Source organism: Dryobates pubescens, chromosome 38 (genome assembly GCF_014839835.1).
Source record: "Dryobates pubescens isolate bDryPub1 chromosome 38, bDryPub1.pri, whole genome shotgun sequence".
NCBI classification, from domain to species: domain Eukaryota; kingdom Metazoa; phylum Chordata; class Aves; order Piciformes; family Picidae; genus Dryobates; species Dryobates pubescens.
Genome location: NC_071649.1, coordinates 1,633,973 through 1,653,265, shown reverse-complemented (window position 1 = coordinate 1,653,265; position 19,293 = coordinate 1,633,973).

Sequence of the window (19,293 nt, the reverse complement as noted above, 5' to 3'; positions counted from 1 at the left end):
CACTGAGGCTAAAAGGCTTGTACTTAATCTGCACCATTACCTCTTTCAAGAGCTGTTGAAAAGATGAATGTCGACACCTTTCCAAACGCTCCCTCTTCCTCTGAATAATGTATCTCCTGTTAGCTCGGAATTATCCCTTGGGCTTTGGACTTCCTGTCATTTCCTGAAAGAATACTGTAAACACAAAGCTTACCTGTTCAGGGCACCTTGCCTTCATGCCACACAATACCTAAGCCTCTCCTCCTACCTTTAGAAAGCTCGAAGCTTTTGCTTGATTCTATTCCTGAAGTTCATTAAAGCTGGACATGTTTGACAGCTCTTCAAAGACAATTGACAGTGATGGGATAAACCTTAACTGTTTGATACATACAGTACTTTTTAAGACACATATAGCTGTACTGGGGGGGGGGGAAATACCCCACAGGTATATTGGTTTGGTTTTTGTTTTTAATAAAAACTGTTCTGGGCACTCTTTGGGATGTTGATCTGCACACATGAATGCAAGCAACTCAACAGTGCATCATCAAGGACAAGGAGCTGATTGATTGGAGTGGAATAAAGATATTGTGGTGGCATTACCCCTGTTGACTGAAGTGGTGTGTTTGCAGAATACAGAACTAACCAGGTTGGAAAAGACCTTTGAGATCACCAAGTCCGACCTATCACCCAACACCATCTCATCAACTAAGCCATGGCACCAAGTGCCTCAGCCAGGCTCTTCCTAGACACCTCCAGTGATGGTGACTCCACCACCTCCCTGGGCAGCACATTCCAATGGCCAATCTCTCTTGCCGGGAAGAATTTCTTCCTAACATCCAGCCCAAACCTCCCCTGGCACAGCCTGAGACTGTGTCCTCTTGTTCTGGTGCTGGGTGCCTGGGAGAAGAGACCAACCCCCACCTGGCTACAACCTCCCTTCAGATAGTTGTAGAGAGCAATGAGGTCTCCCCTGAGCCTCCTCTTCTCCAGGCTAAGCAACCCCAGCTCCCTCAGCCTCTCCTCACAGGGCTGTGCTCCAGACCTCTCCCCAGCTCTGTTGCCCTTCTCTGGACACATTCAAGTGTCTCAATGTCCTTCCTAAACTGAGGAGCCCAGAACTGAACACAGGACTCAAGGTGTGGCCTGTCCAGGGCACAATGACTTCCCTGCTCCTGCTGGCCACACTATTCCTGATACAGGCCAGGATGCCATTGGCCTTCTTGGCCACCTGGGTACACTTCTGGCTCATGTTCAGCCTACTGTCAACCAGCACCCCCAGGTCCCTTTCTGCCTGGCTGCTCTCCAGCCACTCTGTCCCCAGCCTGTAGCTTTGCATGGGGTTGTTGTGGCCAATGTGGAGAACCAGGCACTTGGATGTGTTCAATCTCATGCCCTTGGACTCTGCCCATCTGTCGAGCCTGGCAAGGTCACTCTGCAGAGCTGAGAGCTCTGGCTGACAGCTTGGCCAGGAGTTTGCTGTGGGGGACAGTGTCGAAGGCCTTGCTGAAGTCCAGGCAGACTACATCCACAGCCTGCCCCACATCCACCAGGCTGTCACCTGATCATAGAAGGAGATCAGGTTGGTCAGGCAGGACCTGCCCTAAATCCATGCTGGCTGGGCCTGATCCCTTGGCCATCCTGTAAGCGCTGTGTGATTGCACTCAAGATGATCTGCTCCATGATCTTGCCTGGCACTGAGGTCAGGTTGTCAGGTCTGGAATTCCCTGTTTTTTCCTCCATGAAAAAAGGGAAGAGCTTGTTGAAAAAGATGTTTGCTTGATAGTTTGGGGTTTTTTTTAAGAGCAATTCAGGTGTATAATTGAGCAGCATGAAACAGGTGATGATGCATGAGGAGCAAACATCTTGGGACAACAATTGCCTTGTGTTGGTGTAAGGGGCTCCAGCCGGCACAAAGCGATGCGGTGACCAGAAATGAGCCCTTAGTGTAGCCGATGAGCAATTCGATGCTCTAATTAGCTAACTAGAGACAATGAAGGAAGTGAGTAACCGGCAAATTAAGACAGCACGTCACTTGTGACGGGGGTTCGGGAGGGGCCAGGACTCCGCGGCCCCCGCTGTGCGCGGCGCCGGCAGGCGGCGCTGCTCCATCGGCCCGCTAGGTGGCGCCGCCACCCAGCCCCAGCGCGGCGCCCGCCCGGGCTGCCTGCTGGCGTCGGGGCCGTGATGCGCCGGCTGCCAGCGCCCTGCCCGCTGCCCCGAGGGCTGGCCCCGCTCCGCTTCTGGCGCCTAAGTGGGCGTTATGTGTGTGAAAAGGGCTTTCTTTCTGCCTCTGCCATGCTGGGGGACGTTCTGCTCTGCTTCCCTGCCCTTGCGAAGGCTGCTAACGAAGGGTTTGCTTTACACAGCACTTAGGCGGTGCCACGGAACAGGGCTGTAAGAGAGATGGGGACAGTTCTGTTGCCAGAGCCTGGTGCAACAGGACAAGGGGTGGTGGTTTTAAACTAAAAGGGGGGGGTGCAAACTAGATAAAAGGAAGAAACTCTTCTCTCTGAGAGCGGGGAAACATGGGCCCAGCTTGCCCAGAAAGGTGGCAGCAGCAACATCCCTGGAAAGGTTCCAGGTGAGGTTGGATGAGGCTCTGAGCAACCTGACCTAGTTGCAGATGTCACTGCTCACTGAAGAGGGGCTGGACTAGAAGACCTTTCAAGGTCCCTTCCTACCCAAAATGTGCTGTGATTCTATGATCTCTGCTAGCAGCAGGCAAAGTACCTTCCAGGGGAGGCTGGGTGCCTTTCCCCTGAACAATTCTCGCAGCACCCTCGGCAGGCGCAAGTTCTTGCAGACGGCATGAAGATTCACCACTCCACCACTGCTAAAAGGTCTGAGTCCTCCTGCTTGAGATAAGTGGGTGAAGTATCACAAGGGAGATGTGGAATGACTCCCGTTGTTGTATCTCTTCGGGCTCAAGGGCTTTCACATGCAAGGCTGTCTTCACGCAGCCCTGCCTGCCTGTAGCTTGCCTGCTCCCCAGCAGTTCTGACACTCAGATGCATGCGGTAAGGCTGCTGGCTCGGTGAAGCGCTGCAGCACGTAACGAGTGAGGCACCCTGCTGTCTTCATCCGGCTGAAAAGAACCAGCCTCCGGATGATGTGACCCAGGGCTGGCTCGGGGAGCTGGGGGATCATCAGTCTCTGGGCTTGCCTGCTGGTTTTCCACCACTGTTGATTTTCCACATTTTTCATCCCCCCGTGGCCGCAAGGATTGGATGCAACATGTAAATTACAGCACAAACACCATTCATTAAGATGCTCATGCCTGGCTTGGCCTTGATATCTCTTAATCATCCTGCTATTAATTATAAAGGCAAAAGGCAGCATGGCTCTTCCTAGCAAACAGCCATGAGCTATGATTCCTCCAAGCAAGGTTTTCTTTTGTTCTAATTGCTGAAGCAAATATTTGTCTTAAAACATCGGAATAAATTTTCCCAGCCGCTGCTGGTGGAGGACAGCTGGTGCCATCTGAAAGCTGCTTTGCCAGTGGTTTCTCTGGTGAGAGCTGGAATCCTTACAGCCACTGACAGAGGGCTTCTGAGGTCCTTTGCAGAGTGAGGTGACAGCAGCTGCAGAGATCTGGGAGTGCAATATGTGAGTGCTGGTGGCCGGTCACAAGAGGTGTTCCTCAGGGCTCAGTGTTGGGACCACTTCTGTTTAACATCTTTATTGATGACCTTGATGAAGACACAGAGTGTGGCAGCAGTAACTTCAGAGGTGACACCAAGTTAGGTGCAGTGTTGATATTCATGAGGGTAAGGAAGCTCTACAGAGGGAGTTGGATAGGTTGGATGCATGGCCAACATTACCAGGAGGAGCTTCAACAAGGCCAAGTGCCAGGTCCTGCACTTGGGTCACAACAACCCCAAGCAATGCTCCAGGCTTGGGGCAGTGTGGCTGGAGAGCTGCTGGCAGAAAGAGACCTGGGAGTGCTAATGGACAAGCAGCTGAATAGGAGCCAGTAGTGTGCCCAGGTGGCCAAGAAAGCCAAAGGCATCCTGGCTGGGATCAGCAATGCTGTGTCCAGCAGGAGCAGGGAGGGGATTGTCCCCTGGCACTCAGCTCTGGGGAGGCCACACCTGGAGTGTTGTGTCCAGTTTTGGGCACCTCAACACAAGAGAGATGTGGAGGGGCTGGAGCCAGGGCAGAGGAGGGCAAGGAAGCTGGGAAGGGCCTGGAGAATAAAGCTGATGAAGAGCAACTGAAGGAGCTGGGGATGGTTAGTGTGGCAAAGAGGAGGCTGAGAGGAGACCTCATTGCTGTCTACAACTCCCTGAGAGGAGATTGTGGAGAGGCTGCTGCTGGTCTCTTCTCACAGGTAATTAGGGACAGAACAAGAGGCAATGGCCTCAAGCTGCCACTGGGTAGGTTCAGACTGGTCATAAGGAACAATTTTTTCATGGCAAGAGTGGTCAGGGATTGGAATGAGCTGCTGGTTTGAAATTCAAGGTAAACATATGTGAGTAAAACATAGGCAGAACCCTAAAGCTGTTGTCCCTCTTCCTGATCTGATGTGTGTGCTCTTATGAAGCCAGTCAGTGAGCTGAGTGGATTCAGGCCTGCTTGCACTATGGGAAGCCCTGGCCTCAAGCCATCAAAGCTGCTTGCAATGAAAAACTGAGCTGCAAGGCTCAATTTATTCCAGCTTCACTTGCAGGTTTAACTGCAAGGCCCAAGCAAACTATTCATTTAAACCTCACTCACCTTTACAGGTCCCTTCCAACCCAAACCACTCCATGAGTCTCTGATCTCAATGGCTATCTATAATTTCCATTCCATTCCATTCCATTCCATTCCATTCCATTCCATTCCATTCCATTCCATTCCATTCCCCCAAGGTGACTTCTCTTGGCTTAGCTCAGTGCTTCATCAGGCTTGTAGAGCCTCTCTGTTGATGTGGACAAATATCCAGGCCCCTTTTGTGCATTCAGAGCTGCTGCTGAAAAGCTCTGCTTGGTAGTTGGCCTTTTGTGATGCAGTGAAAGCACTGAATGATCACTTGGGAAAAAAGAAATCTTTGCTTCTCCCTTTGCCCTTTTCTCCTCTCCTGGCAGTTCTGTGTCAGCTTGAAGAGTGGCCTTGCCAATGGCTTTTAACTGTGTCAAGAATTTGGCAACAGGAAATGCCCCTAATGGAGGGGGAGGTTGTGAAAGCACTTCCCATAAGATCACAGAATCACAGAACTGACCAGGGTGGAAGAGACCTTTGAGATCATCAAGTCCAACCTATCACCCAGCACCATCTAATCAACTCAACCTTGGCACCAAGTGCTTCATCCAATCCTCTCTTGAACACCTCCAGGGATGGTGATTCCACCACCTCCCTGAGCAGCACATCCCAATGGCCTACCTCTCTTTCTGGGGAGAACTTTCTCCCCACCTCCAGCCTAAACCTCCCCTGGCACAGCTGAAGACTATGTTCTCTTGTTCTGGTGCTGGTTGCCTGGGAGAAGAGACCAACCCCCACCTGGCTACAACCTCCCTTCAGGTAGTTGTAGAGGGCAATGAGGTCTGCCCTGAGCCTCCTCTTCTCCAGGCTAAGCAACCCCAGCTCCCTCAGCCTCTCCTCACAGGGCTGTGCTCTTCTACAACCCGCCAGCTTAATCTGTGTTTCTGTGTTTCTTGAGGAGGATCTTTCACTTGCCTGTCACTGGGGGTCTTCAGAGTCCCAAAGGCTCAATGAATACTCAAGCCACAATCACAGGTCAGTTTTTAAATCAGATATGTGAGAGCACAAATGTCCTTAAACTGAGAGCCTGGTTGCCTTGGTATCCACATCACAGAGGATGCCACTTAATATTCTCTGGCCCCCCTGTGATGCTAAAAGACAAAGGAATTGGGTCAAGGAACATTAAGGGTGAATTATCTCGATGTTTAGAGTTTAACAGAAAACTCTAAATATTGCACTGCCTTTCTGCCTGGGTAGAATTTCCAATTTCTGAGGGGGAAAAAAAGAATTGTAATTGCAAAGGTGGATAATGATCATCTGGAAAATCAATTTGGTTTGGATTTGAATGGCTACACTAATGGCTTTCTTGCCCGTTGTAATGGAATAGCTGCAGTGACCTTCCGTGTAGGGATAACAAAGTGACTCACTCTGTGCTCACACAGGCACATCTGCACTCACACTCAACTACAGCAGTACTCAGGGGCTTCCTCTTTAGGCTGCTACAGCCCCTACTCAACATGTGGTGGTGGAATCTGCTGCATGGAAGAGGAATTGTGGGCCCTTAAACTGCTCTGAGTGAGCCCTAGTGAACAGCAAGTTCTCCATGGGACATCAGTGTGCCCTTGGGGCCAAGAGAGTCAATGGTATCCTGGGGTGCAGCAAGGCCAGCAGGGCTAGGGAGGTTCTTCTCCCCCTCTACTCTGCCCTGCTGAGACCACAGCTGCAATCCTGTGTCCAGTTTTGGGCTCCCCAGTTCAAGAGAGACAGAGACCTGCTGGAGAGAGTCCAGTGAAGATCTATGAGGATGATGAAGGGACTTGAGAATCTCCCCTGTGAAGAGAGACTGAGAGCCCTGGGGCTGTTTAGTCTGGAGAGGAGAAGGCTGAGAGGGATCTGATCAATGTCTATCAATATCTGAGGGGTGGGTGTCGGGATGAAGGTGCCAGGCTCTTGTTGGTGGTGCCCAGTGACAGGACAAGGAACAAGGGATACAAGCTAGGCCACAGGAGGCTCCACCTCAACACAAGGAGACACTTCTGTATGGTGAGGGTGACAGAGCCCTGGAGCAGGCTGCCCAGAGAGGTTGTGGAGTCTCCTCTGGAGACTTTCAAAACCTTCTTGCATATGTTCTGGTGCAGCCTGCCTTAGGTGATCCTGCCTTGGCTCTGGACTGGGTGATCTCTGGAGGTCCCTTCCAACCCCCTACATGCTGGGGTTGTGATTCTGTGATCAGTTCCTGGGTGTCAGTGATGGTTCAGAGCTGACCTCTCCAAAAGACAAACCAGTAGAGAGCAGGGGAGCCCAGAAGCCAGAACCATGAAGTTGGTGTGAGGATGCTGCACTTCATTATTTAAGTCAAAGCAAGAGAACAAAAGATGGCTCCTGTGGTAATGGTGGAGGTGGCCTGTAGAAGGAGGTGCTAAACCTGGGGGAGGAGGAGTCCCTGTGACTGTAGAGATGGCTGAGCAAAGCAAGCTAGTGCTGGCCTGCTGGTGGCCTGAAGGTGTTTAGACACACTGTGGTAGCTGGTTAGAAGAGCTACCAGTGAGTAACCTGTGAGCATCAGTGAGTCACCTGTGAGTGCAGGACCTGAGAGGCTTGGTGGAGGAAAATGAGATCCAGGGGGTGCAGTAGCTGATAAAGGAACACTGAGGCTGACAGAGAGAAATCTCTAAGCAGTAACTCTGGTGAGAGCAGAGTCAGGGGAGCCCAGTCAGGGAAATGACCCAGACTGTATTTTGGTTTGGTTTTGCTAACCAGTTCTTTGCTAACATCCTTGCTGCTGCTGCAGGATGAGTCTGCAGGACTGATGACTCCTATTAGACTAATATCTGGTGAAGGAATCTGCCAGTTACTGGACAGAAGACTGCCTCTGTGCAGAGGAATGTGTGATTTTACAAGCACTTTGATTTAATAGAAAGAATGTGTAGAGCCAAGGCCGGCAGAGCATTAGCGCAGCTATGTAATTAACATTGCTTTAGAGGAAGAAGAATTACTGGGGAAGGAACTCAGTGGGATTGCAAATGCACTTTGGGAACAGAGCTCCCAGAAGAAAATCAGGTGTTCAGAGAGGTGAACTGCTCAGGAAAGATGAACAAGGCCAAAAGTAATCATAATTCTGTGTTCATTGTATGCCAGATGATGGAGAAACAAAGAGGGTTAAGAGGGGTCCCACATGGGATTAAATATTGATCCCCGAGCAGCCCATTCCAATGGGCAATCACTCTCTGTGTAGAACTTCTTCCTAGCATCCAGCCTAAACCTCCCCTGGTGCAGCTTGAGACTGTGTCCTCTTGTTCAGGTGCTGGATGCCTGGGAGAAGAGACCAGCCCCCAGCTGTCATGTTTGTTTCTACTCACTTAGGACAGACTCTGGGGGGCAATTATTTAAATAAAAGGTCTCTGATAAGCAGGCACAGAGCAGGATCAGACCTAATTCCAGTACAAAAGGCTGCATAACACAGCATAAAAGGTACTCATGCACTTAGCATTCCCATTCAGAAAGTTTTTGTAGGCTGGAATCCATCCCATAAACCACAAGCAGAGTGAGCAGATTTGGAGACAGGGGGAGAACCCTGGTTTTATAACCTCTGCCTGTCCACAGCCTCCCTTCAGGGAGTTGTAGAGAGCAATAAGGTCTCCCCTGAGCCTCCTCTTCTCCAGGCTAAGCAACCCCAGCTCCCTCAGCCTCTCTTCACAGGGCTGTGCTCCAGACCCCTCACCAACTTTGTTGCTCTTCTCTGGACATGCTCCAGCAAGTCAACCTCCTTCCTAAACTGAGGGGCCGAGAACTGGACACAGGACTCAAGGTGTGGCCTAACCAGTGCAGTGTACAGGGGCAGAATCACCTCCCTGCTCCTGCTGGCCACGCTGTTCCTGATGCAGGCCAGGATGCCATTGGCCCTCTTGTCCACCTGGGCACACTGCAGGCTCATGTTCAGCCTTCCATCGACCAGCACCCCCAGGTCCCTTTCTGCCTGGCTTTATTTCAGGAAAGCAAATGTTGATAGCAGGAACCATGAAATGTTTAAGGATGTTGCTAGGTCATGTAGGAAAAAAATTAGAGAGGTTCAGTTGATTAGATGGTGTTGGGTGACAGGTTGGACTTGATGATCTTTGAGGTCTTTTCCAACCTGATTAATCCCTTCCCTTCCCTTCCCTTCCCTTCCCTTCCCTTCCCTTCCCTTCCCTTCCCTTCCCTTCCCTTCCCTTCCCTTCCCTTCCCTTCCCTTCCCTTCCCTTCCCTTCCCTTCCCTTCCCTTCCCTTCCCTTCCCTTCCCTTCCCTTCCCTTCCCTTCCCTTCCCTTCCCTTCCCTTCCCTTCCCTTCCCTTCCCCAGAGCAAAGGGGGACTGATGAGCTCAGGGCTTTGCTGGAGCCTTGGAGCTGCTGACATCAAAAGTGCCAAACCTCTCTCCACTTTGACTGAAGGACAAAAGCTGTAGCAGGGAGTGCAGAAACAACTGGAGCATGAACCATCATGTCTGGCAGAGCAGATTTTATAGTCCTCTGAGGGAATTTATCAGTTTAGATGGATAAGATAGGGAAGAATACAAAAGCTAAAGAGGAGATAACAGGAAGCTTTGCTGACAGGGGGATTACAGGGCTGGAGACTTGTTTCTAAACAAGCTTTAGGGCAAAAAAAAACCCAACTCAAAAATCATATTGAATAGTCCACTGAATGATCTTTCATAAAAACTAGCAGTGCTTTAAAGATGGATGGGCAGCCAGGCGATAATGGGGTAGCAGCCCTTTCCCCTGGGCTCTTGCAGGGGTAGGCTGTGCCTTGTGGTTAGCATCCTGCCAGCCAGGGCACGTCTGTGGCCAGGCTCCGGGGTGCGAACGAAATCTGATCCTGACATGAAGTGGTGAGGCCTCAGCAGCACGAAGGGAGTGGTGATGTGCTTCAGCAGGCACTGAGCTGCTGAGAGGGCAGCAGTGCGAGGAGCTAGGTGAGGAAGGTGGTGTTGAGTAACGAGAACTGCTTCTAGACAGCAAGAACATAGCACTTGGAGACAGCAAAGGAGGTGGAGAGCAGGGGAGGGCAACACAGCTGGTGAAGGGTCTGGGGAATAAATCTGATGAAGAGCAAGTGAGGGAGCTGGGGATGGTGAGTTTGGAAAAGAGGAGGCTGAGAGGAGACCTCACTGCTGTCTACAACTCCCTGAAAGGACATTGTGGAGAGGCTGCTGCTGGTCTCCTCTCCCAGGTAGTGACAGAACAAGTCTCTTCCAACCTTGGTGATACTGTGAACAAGAGGAAATGGCCTCAAGCTGCCACTGGGCAGGTTTAGACTGGACAGTAGGAAACATTTTTTCATGGCAAGAGTGGTCAGGGATTGGAATGAGCTGCCCAGGGAGGTGGTGGAGTCCCCAAGCCTGGCTGTGTTTCAAGGTGGTTTGGATGTGGTGCTTGGGGCTCTGGTTTAGGGGTGAGCCTTGCAGAGTAGGGTTCTGGGTCGGCCTTGGTGATGCTGAGGGTCTGCTCCAACCTGAGTGTTTCTGTGATTCTGTATTGTGTTATCTCTCTGCTCACTGCAGGTGATCTTTAAAGGTCCCTTCCAACCCAAACCATTCTGTGATTCCATGATTCTGTATGGGATGATCAGAGGGTCACAAGGGAGTCATAGGTGCAACGTAACCAGGAGAAAAGTAGTTATGATTCTAATGTCCTAAGGTATCTCCAAGGAGGTACTGGCAGAGGGGAAGGAGTTACTAACTCCACAGTTGTTCATGTGCAGTGCTGTGTAGAGTTGCAGTCCCTCATTTTCACCTCAGGGGAGGGAGGGCACGGAGGGAAGGGACCCTTGGGTGACCAGGAGGAAGAGAAAAGGAGAAGAGGAAAATCTGAGAAAGGAGAAATGTTGCCTATGAATACACCAAGGGGGAGAAACTCTGACAGGAAGATGAACTCTTTGGCATAGAGGACAAAACTGTCCTGAAGTGCCATGGACATAGGCTCCAATGAGTACATTTTGGCCAGAAGATGATTTTTAACTATAGAAGTGGTAAGTTCCCAAGAAGAGTGGTGAGGAACCTGCTGTAGTGTGAGGTGTCCCTGCCCATGGCAGGGGGGTTGGAACTGGCTGATCCTTGAGGTCCCTTCCAACCCAAACATTTCTATGATTCTATGGAGGCCACAAGTGGATGTAGGATGGTGCTGGAGGAATCCCATGGGAGGGCAGAGGTCTGTTTCAGTTCTCTGATCCACCACCCTGTAACCCTGTGCTTGCAGGGTCTGCAGTCTGTGAGGAAGCATCCAAAGTGGCATGGCAATGCCACATGCCACTGAAACCACAGGGCACGTGTGAGAGGTGCAGGCAGGGGAAAGATCAGACCTGGAATCTGTCCTCAGCACTGCATGGAGTGCTTGTCTCTGTGAAAAAGCCAATTAGATTCCCCCAGACACTTGGGGATCTGGGGTTTATTTGGATGCATCTTCCAAAATGCTAATGATGGTTGCTGCAGGGACTTCAGGGAGCTCTCATTCCTTACACCATTGTCACTGTCAAAAGAAGAAAAGCCACTGGGTGGGCCTGGACTGTCAGAGGCTTAAGGGGAAAAAGCATGCATTAGATGCCAACACTTTAAATTAGGTCATGTCTGGCCAGAAGTTTTACTTCTTGTGGCAAAGTCTGTCATTAAGCATGCTCTGAGTGCCTCCCATTATGCTTTAGAATAGTTTCTTTGGGTAAATGCAGCTCTGAGTGTCTTGAAAGTTCTGCCTACCCAAATGCTGGTAGACAGAGCAGTTCCAGTGGTTATTAGAATCACAGAACTGGCAGGGTTGGAAGGGACCTCAAGGATCAGCCAGTTCCAACCCCCCTGCCATGGCCAGGGACACCTCACACTACAGCAGGTTGCTCACAGCCACAGCCAGCCTGGCTGCAAAATCCTCCAGGGATGAGGCTTCCACCACCTCCCTGGGCAACCTGTGCCAGTCTCTCACCACCTTCATGGGGAAGAACTTCTTCCTAACATCCAGTTTTAGCTTTACTCCATTCCCCCCAGTCCTGTCGCTCTCTGACACCCTCAGAATCCCTCCCAGCCTCTACCATCCTGTGATTCTGTGACATGGTTTGCTGTTGAGCCTTCAGTGCTGGGTGGAAGGTTGGACAGGATGATCTTGGAGGTCTCTCTTCCAGCAGGAAGTTTTCTGTGATTCCTTCCAAATGAGCTTTTGGTCTGTGGGGCTGCCCATGGGCCACAGACAACTGCTCTCCAGCCACCGTGTGCCAGGCTGGGCAGCTCTCTCCCCCAGGCCAACGTGGGGCCAAAGGCTGCGATGGAAGCTGCTGAGGCTGTGGGGTCTGGGACACAAACAAGAAAAGACACAGATGAGGGAAGACAAAGGAATGCAAGAGACAAGGAGGATGTAAAAATGCCATAATGAACTCGTAGGCCTTGAGAAACCCTCTAATCTAATGAGAATGGATTTTGCTTGAGAGATTGTGCTGCTACAATTAATTATTCATGGCAGCAGCATCATTAGGATTTCATTTCATTTTAAGGCCTCTAAGTGACTTGGGAAATTGGGTTATGCTGAAGAGGAGTTTCAGGAGAGAGGCAGGGAGAGCTTTTCCTTTTATTGGCATTGTCTGATAGTTTCTAGGTAGCTATTAGAAGCACAAACACAAATGGCATCCCAGCTCCAGCGTCCCTGCATTAAATGTGGGCATCAATTTGAGCCCTGAAAACACAAGGTCTGGGCCAAATGGGAATCTAGATGGCTTTCTGTGGGGGGAGCTGGCTGCCACTGAAATGACCCAGTGCCACTCCTGGGGGTCTGGCCATAGTTCAGCACTCTGCATCAGCACCAGGCTGTGATCAGTGGCTTCTCTTCTGTCTTGCCAAACTTAGTCCCCTAAGGTCTCTCACAGCAGAGTGAGGAGGAGCTGCCTTGGCCTTTCTGCTTCTCCTGCACTGGTGTGATGGCATCCTGGCTGGCATCAGCAATGCTGTGTCCAGCAGGAGCAGGGAGGGGATTGTCCCCTGGCACTCAGCTCTGGGGAGGCCACTCCTGGAGTGTTGTGTCCAGGTTTGGGCACCTCAGCACAAGAGAGATGTGGAGGGGCTGGAGCCAGGGCAGAGGAGGGCAAGGAAGCTGGGAAGGGCCTGGAGAATGAATCTGATGAAGAGCAACTGAAGGAGCTGGGGATGGTTAGTGTGGCAAAGAGGAGGCTGGGAGGAGACCTCATTGCTGTCTACAACTCCCTGAAAGGACATTGTGGAGAGGCTGCGGCTGGTCTCTTCTCACAGGTAATTAGGGACAGAGCAAGAGGCAATGGCCTCAAGTTGTGACTGGGTAGGGTTAGACTGGAGAGTAGGAAACCTTTTTTCATGGCAAGAGTGGTCAGGGATTGGAATGAGCTGCCCAGGGAGGTAGTTGAGTGCCCAAGCCTGGCTGTGTTTCAAGGTGGTTTGGATGTGGTGCTTGGGGCTCTGGTTTAGGGGTGAGCCTTGCAGGGTAGGGTTCTGGGTTGGACTTGGTGATGCTGAGGCTCTGTTCCAGCCTGAGTGTTTCTGTGATTCTGTGTAGGCTCCTGGAGCCATTGCTCTAAAAGCAGAAAGGCTTTGGCTGAGGTCCTTCCAAAGCAATGTTTAGTGAGTCTTTCCCCTGCTGCAATAGAAAGCAAAGGCAGAAATGCTCCTAAGACCCAGCAGCAGCCAGACATCTCTTTCATGCACAGCAGCTAAATCTCTTTGCCCTTGGCTGCACCACCAAGTGTACTGACCACACTGACAGGCTAAAGCACTTCCCTGGAGGGCTTCCCCCTTCACTGGGAGGACAGTTTGTACACCAGCCTGTATGGGGTGGGTTATGTGCCTACAGACAGCCCTGTAGTATGGCCTGAGAGCATTCAGCCTGCAAGGCACAGCTCATAGAATCTGGGGTGGAAGAGTCCTTTAAGATCATCACATCCAACCATCAACCCAACACTGCCAAGTCCACCACTAAACCATGTCCCCCAGCACCACACCTGTGCATCTTTTAACTCCCTGAAGGCATTGGGACTCCACCATTTCCCAGGGCTTGACAACCATTCAGGGAAGATGTTTTCCCTGCTATCCAACCTAAACCTCCTCTGGTGCAACTTGAGGCCACTTCCTTCTGTCCTTGTTATTGAGAGAAGAGACCAGTCCCCACCTCTCTACAGCCTCCCCTCAGGTAGCTGCAGAAAGCCATCAGCTCTCCCTGGAGCCTCATGTTCTAAAGGCTAAATGGCTCCAGTTCCCTCAGCTGCTTCTCACAAGCCTTTACACCCTTCACCTGCTCCATTGCTGGCTATGACTACCTGAAGGGAGCTTGTAGCCAGGTGGGGGTTGGTCTCTTCTCCCAGGCAAGAAGCACCAGAACAAGAGGACACAGTCTCAAGCTGTGCCAGGGGAGGTTTAGGCTGGAGGGGAGGAGAAAGTTCTTCCCAGCAAGAGGAATTTGCCATTGGAATGTGCTGCCCAGGGAGGTGGTGGAGTCACCATCCCTGGAGGTGTTTAAGAGGAGCCTGGCTGAGGCACTTGGTGCCATGGTTTAGTTGATTAGATGGTGTTGGGTGATAGGTTGGACTGGATGATCTCAAAGCTCTTTTCCAACCTGGTTAATTCTAATTCTAATTCTAATTCTAATTCTAATTCTAATTCTAATTCTAATTCTTTGGCTGCACTCCAGCACCTCAGTGTCCTTCTTGTCCTTTGGCCCTTGCCCCAGACTGAACCCAGTGTCCAAGGTGCAACCTCACCAGTGCCAAGTACAGAGGGACAATTCATGGGGAGAGGGCAGGGCTCCCCCTGCTAGCTCCAGACCTTACTCACAGATGGGTTACACAGCCTCAGAGCTGCTAATGCTTGCATGCTAGTGAGAAGATTTTTCCCCCTTGCCTCTTTAACACATGGATGCTTAGCCTGGGAACTCTCCAGGCATCAGTGTTTAAAACGCCTGGATTTCTTTTTGCAGTGTTTATTTGTTCCTCCCTTTTGCAATTCTCCCTGTTAACTCATGGATATCATTCAGGGACAGATTTAAATTGAAGCAGACAGGCTCCAGTCCTGCTCTGTCCCTCCAACAGTGGAGATTTGTTTAAAGGCACTGCTGGGAGCACACTTGGAATGACTGGAATGTTGAGGGCTTTATTTTTTCATTCCACAGCACGTGAGAAGTCACCCAGCCACAGCTGGAGATGTTCAGGTGGCTCCATCTCCACCTGGGCTGGGTGAGAGCTGTGTGAACTATTCATAGAATCATAGCATCAGTAAGGTTGGAAAAGACATCAGAGGTCATCAAGTCCAACCTGTCACCCAACACCTCCTGACTAACTCAACCATGGCTCCGAGTGCCACATCCAGTCCCCTCTTGAACACCTCCAGGGATGGTGACTCTACCACATCCCTGGGCAGCACATTCCAGTGGCCAATCTCTCTTGCTGGGAAGAACTTTCTCCTCCCCTCCAGCCTAAACCTCCCCTGGCACAGCTTGAGACTGTGTCCTCTTGTTCTGGTGCTGGTTGCCTGGGAGAAGAGACCAACCCCCACCTGGCTACAACCTCCCTTCAGGGAGTTGGAGAGAGCAAGAAGGTCTCCCCTGAGCCTCCTCTTCTCCAGGCTAAGCAACCCCAGCTCCCTCAGCCTCTCCTCACAGGGCTGTGCTCCAGACCCCTCCCCAGCTATGTTGCCCTTCTCTGGACACCTTCCAGCAACTCAACCTCTTTCCTAAACTGAGGATCCCAGAACTGGACACAGGACTCCAGCTGTGTCCTAACCAGTGCTGAGTGCAGGTCAGAATGACTTCCCTGCTCCTGCTGGCCACACTATTCCTGATGCAGGCCAGGATGCCATTGTCCTTCTTGGCCACCTGGGCACATTGCAGGCTCATGTTCAGCCTACTCTCCACCAGTACCCCCAGGTCCCTTTCTGCCTGGCTACTCTCCAGCCACTCTGACCCCAGCCTGTAGCACTGCATGGGACTGCTGTGGCCAATGTGCAGAACCTGGCACTTACATGTGTGAACCATTCACAACACTTTGACTGGGGATAGCTCTCAAACAGTGTGTTGGGAGGAGCATGGTGGATAAAACTCATATGGACCAAGGCCTGGGGCCACAAGAAAACACATTGGGCAATGGCTCTTCAAAATGAAAAAGCATGTCTCCAAGTCCTGGTCTGCACCCAGTGCCAGACTTGGCCTGAAACCCAGAAACAATTGCTCTCTTGCTTTGATGTCTGGAAGGGTTTGTTTCCCAACATTTCTATCTAGCTGACACTGGGAAGGAAAAAGTCCTGCTGACATTTGCCAATGAAGAAGAAGCTACAGCAGGACAGCTTCCAGCTCTCCTACAAGCCCCAGGTCTTGTCTTGCATGGAAATCCACAGCAGCTCCAAGCTCACCTGAAAACTAAGCTGCATCACAGCAGGGTTTGGGTTGGCAGGGGTGGTGTCACCTGGGCCAGTCCCCAATCAGAAATGACAAATGCCAGCTGCTGCTGGTTTGCTAAAGCTGTGGCTTGCCAGTGCCACCTCACAGGCAGCACCTTGGGCACCCTTTTGGAGCTGCAGGCCAGGCAAGCTGGGAAGTCACAGCCCTGCAGACCTCCTTGGCTCTCCTACCACTTGCTCTTGCTGGCTGCTGCCCCTATGAAGCTGGCTGTGCAGTTGCTTCCTAGGAGGGCTGGAGGCACAGCAGGTCAAGCTTTCTGAAGCATGGAGTGCCTCTAATCGGCATCTACTAAGCTCTGTTGTGTCAGGATGAGGTGACCTGAAGCAGCATCAGCTGTGAGAAAGCTTGTTCCCAGCTACAGCTGATGGGAATTAGCCCCATCCTGCCAGGAGCCTATAGAAAGGCTGGGAGCCTTGCACAGCTGGTGGGAGAGGGCTTAATGGTTTTAAGTCTGCAAGGGGTGGTTGGGCCAGTTTGGTCTCACTACGTGTTGTGAGTGGCCTGGAAGGTTCTTGTCCTTAAGGACTGTGTTGATAAATGCAAATGTTAAGAGTTGTGAAGCTCCATGAGGCAGAGCTAAAGGCTGTAGGCTTCAGGAGAGCTGTGTAGGAGAGAAGAGATGAAGAGAACTAGGTGCCAGCTGCCATCTTTTCATGGCTGTTGTCCCTTTGATTTGGGCAGGATGTTATGGCTACAAGACCCCTGGAGCTAAAAGGTAAGTGGAAAACTAATTTACTTTCATGGATTCTGATAAGATTAAAAACCTCAGTGGAAGAGGGTAAAAGTTGGTGCAGCTAAACAACTGTGAAGCTGAGCAAGGAAATACAAACCTCAAAGTCACAGTCCTAAGCCTGAAGTTACTTGCTAAGATGCCTTGGAGGCACCTTGGAGCTCCCATCCTGTCTCAGGGTCTTGAGAAGCTAGAAAATACTTCAGGCATTCAAACTTTGAGCCAGCTTGGAAAGGGACAGCTGACAAAGCTCTGCTGGAGGAGGTTCAGTTTGGTTCAGCAGATCTGGCTGTTAAGAGAGCCTTCAGGGAGCTCTCTTTTGGCTGTCTCCTCTCCTGGGAGTCCTGTTGCCTGCTCTGGGCTGGTTGTGTGGTTCCCACCCTCCTGTTCCTTGGCTTTTGCAGGCTTGGTCTTTCCCTCAGAGCTGGCTGGTATTAGTTTGAGATCACAGCCTGGCAGTGCTGAGCATGTGCCTGTCTGGTTTGAGACTGGGGGTTGGTTAAACACCTCACTGAAAGCTGAGTAGTGGGCAACAGGAATAAGAAACTCCTGAAAACTCCAGGCTCCTGCCTGGTGCCAGGAGAATGAGTGATGAAGGCTTTTTGCCTGCTCCTCCCAACACTGACAGGGACACTTCTTGGTCCAGTGAGTTTCTGTATGTGTGTACTGATTATAGCTATGCAATGATCTGTCCCATGTGTGCCAGGGTACTGGGAATCCAAACCTTGGCTGTCTCAAGGGGGTGGGAAATGAAATGCCAGCAGGGCTTGGATTTAGTGGATGTGTGAGTTGCATTGTTTTTCCTCCACCTCTTTGTCTGCTCTGGCTGCTTGGCTCAACACACAACAAGGGCTGTGCAGCCTGGTGCCTGGCTCTGGAAAAGTTGGAGTGTGGACCCTGGTGGTGCATGCTCCTCATTGGGGTCTTAATGCTTCCCTGCACAGGTGCCTGTGTTGCTCCCTAATGCTGGATGAGGGGTTTGGCAGTCCAGCACTGAGGACTGGCTGAGATTGCTGCATGTTGTCTCCTCTTGGCAGTCAAATACTTAGTCCTCAGAAATAATCCTCCTTCTCAGAGCTAGTTCTTCTCCCAGCTGGATCTCAGAGGGGGACTTCAGAGTGGAGACCTATTTATGCTGTTGTTCTGCTTCCAGTACAGCAGCTGTTTCAGTAGACTCTAGCTCTCCTTGAACTGTAAGCTCTCTGCTTGGGTACCAGCAGGATTTAGGACTTGGCTCAGCAGAAACTGAATGCTAAAGTCCTGATACTCAGCTGAATTTTGTGTTGGAGCACCCCTCTACCCAGCTGTGACTATGATAGGCATAACACAGCTGAGCCTTCTTGAGCATCCCATCAGGCATCCCATACTCTCCAAGTATGGAATCAGCAGCAGCAGCTAGGTGCTCTATGGATTATAGTTATCATAGAATGGGCTGGGTTGGAAGGCACCTCCAAAGCTCATCCAGACCAACCCTCTTGCAGTCAGCAGGGACATCCCCAACTAGATCAGGTTGCTCAGAGCCCTGTGGAGCCTGACCTTGACTATCTCCAGGGATAGGACTTCAACTGCCTCCCTGGGCAGCCTGTTGCAGTGTTCCAGCACCCTCATGCTGCAGAACCTGCTCCTCACATTTAACCTAAATCTGTTCTTCTCCAATTCCAACTTGTCACCCCTCATCCTGTCCCCACAGGCCTTTGTGAACAGTCTCTCTGCAGCCTTCTTGTAGGCTCCCTTTCAGGTGGTGGTGCTTTGGAGTCCCCCAGAAGCTTATTGTACATCTCCAACTATGTGAAGAGGAGTTGGGTATGGGAGGGGTTGGGGCTTTGGGTTGGTTTTTGGACACTTCTATTTCCCCCCCAGTAATTCAGTATGTGTAGATATACTCTGCTGCTTTGTCTTTACCTGAGGGACTATACTGAGTGAGAGGACCTGGTTGTCCATGGCTGTGTGGCCCTTTGTATCAAAACTAGTGTGGAAGTGGTTGTCCCCCTAGACTCAGTACTGGTGGGGCCACACCTTGAATACTGGGTTCAGTTTTGAGCCCCTCACTGCAAGAAGGGCATTGAGGTGCTGGGGTGCAGCCAAAGAAGGGCCAATGAAGCAGGTGAAAGGTGTAAAGCACAGGGCTGATGAGGAGCAGCTGAGGGAGCTGGGGTTGCTTAGCCTGCAGAAGAGGAGGCTCAGGGCAGACCTTCTTGCTCTCTGCAACTCCCTGAAGGGAGGTTGTAGCCAGTTGGGGGTTGATCTCTTCTCCCAGGCAGCCAGCACCAGAACAAGAGGACACAGTCTCAAGCTGTGCCAGGGGAGGTTTAGGCTGGAGGTGAGGAAAAAGTTCTTCCCAGAGTGAGTTGTTTGCCACTGAAATGTGCTGCCCAGGGAGGTGGTGGAGAGCAGGCTGAGGAGAGAGGGGACTGCTCTGTACAAGGGGGTCGTAGCAAGGTGGGCTCAGTCTCTTCTCCCAAGTAACAAGCAGTAGGACA